The sequence below is a fragment of the Morone saxatilis genome, unplaced genomic scaffold, assembly GCF_004916995.1.
Source record: "Morone saxatilis isolate NCDOM2014 unplaced genomic scaffold, NCSU_SB_2.0 Contig5, whole genome shotgun sequence".
Classification (NCBI taxonomy): Eukaryota; Metazoa; Chordata; class Actinopteri; family Moronidae; genus Morone; species Morone saxatilis.
This window is the reverse complement of record NW_023340095.1, coordinates 640,990-642,783: the sequence shown is the minus strand read 5'-3', so window position 1 is coordinate 642,783 and position 1,794 is coordinate 640,990. Positions and strand designations below refer to the sequence as shown.

The window sequence follows — 1,794 nt, the reverse complement described above, 5'->3', positions numbered from 1 at the left end:
CAGTTTGATTGACAGCCACCATGTGGCACATAGCTGGAGGAGCAACTGATAGCCCTGCTGCTGATTCCCTTAAAAAGCCATCAGCCGCCCAGCTGAGAGTCCGGTCTGATGCTATCAGGGGCTATTCTGGGACGTCCCATTATAACCTTCAACGTGGAAAAGCAGCAAAAAGCCTTCAATGTGTTAGTGTCACTTTCTGAGAAGTGAGTAGAAAAGTGAATGGAGTCTGGTGGGAAATGTAGAGTCTGGGTGTTAAACCAGCAGGCGACAGTCAGCTGCTGCTCGTCAATCACAACACTCTGGAAAACTTTAAAGACACTTACTTGTCTGCACAAGGATGCCTGGGATGCCCAGGGGGGGCTGTCTTCAGGAAAATCAAAAATCTCTTTATCCAGAAAATTTAGTCAGAAAATCCAAAAGGAGAACAAGCTGAGCCTCGAAGGAACCCCACAGAAAAAAACAAAACTACAGGCCGTCAGTGCCGTGTAGTTTTGTTTTTCCTTCTGACAGCAGTCCCTCCAGCCGAGGCGTCCAGGCCGGGAACGCTGATTCTGCTCAGAGGAGCCGGTGGGACGGCGGGGGGCTTTATACCTCGGTGACATCACGCAGGGCAGGGCGCGCCATTGGTCAGCTCCGCACAGTCCTGCAGGGAATCATGGGAAGGACAGGGGAGCCATTTTATGCAAGTCGTCACACCTGTCAGTGGTTTTACTTCACAAAGAGACAGAGAGACAGTCGCTGCAGACACCGAACCAAACATCTGAATGAGGCTGCATTATTTTAATCATGGATTAATGCAGCAGTTATTGATCAACCGATTATTCATTTGGTATCATATGTCAATAAATGGATCGTGATGGCGATTTAAAAAAAGTCTGAATTTATACTTTATCGGTTCTGTGTGTCTGTGAGTTTTAAAATGCTTGTTTTTTGAATGGAGTTTGGTTGATCAGGGTTATAATAACAGACAGATATGTTCAGCACTTTCCAGATAGTCAACTTTACTCTTTTACTTTACTCCTCCTCACTGGACCTTCCCTGAATGTATGAAATAAAGCTTAGGTTGCTGCTGGTAATTAACAACAACAACATCCCACAATTTATGACAGAACAGCTGCTTCCTCACAGGAATCTGGTCCTGAAGCTTTAACAGTTACAGAAATCACAAATATAACACCGACAGCAAACTTTAAAATGAGCTTATGAATATCTTTGAGATTCTGGGACGTCCTTTTGTCTCTGATAGAATATGACTGTTGATGATTGATCAATAAATGAAGGAAACAATCAGCAGATTGTTAGTTGCAGCCCTAATTGTATTTAATAATGTTATGTTTACACTGATGTTAGTGGATCTGAGTGTGAACTTAGTTTTATTATTTAGTGGAAAAAAACATTGAACTCTGTTTTTTTGTCTGTTAAGATAAAGTTAGCATTAGAGATGCACAATGTGGATTTTCCTCCGGCCGTTACGATAACTGATCATTTCACATATTCGTATATTTTAAACAGAAGTTGACAACCTGCAGTTTTTACCCACCTGATGGTTGAAAGGCTGAGACACAGGGATTACAGATGGAGGATTTAAAAACATTCTTCCTCATCCAGCAGCTCCCTCTCCTCCACCGATGAGTGATTTCTGCCAAACTGAATGATCAGTAGTCTCTTTACAGATGTTTTATATCCTCTAAAATACAGCAGGAACTCTGATTTCTAAATAAATGACACATTAACGGAATATTTAACGATGTAGTTTTATCCCTCAGGAGAACTCCTCGGACTTCATAGATCACA

The 1,794-nt window shown here is 42.2% G+C and overlaps 1 protein-coding gene across 33 annotated transcripts in view; it reads right to left on the bottom strand.

The window, feature by feature from the left end:
- Positions 1-565, bottom strand: part of ttn.2 (titin, tandem duplicate 2) — a 212,218-nt gene extending 211,653 nt beyond the window's left edge. For all 33 annotated transcript variants that reach the window (XM_035676170.1, XM_035676193.1, XM_035676176.1 and 30 more), the window contains exon 1: positions 324-565. The gene's annotated coding sequence lies outside the window, so the exon portion shown is untranslated. The remainder of the gene's footprint in view (positions 1-323) is intronic.
- Between the last annotated feature and the right edge of the window lie 1,229 nt (positions 566-1,794).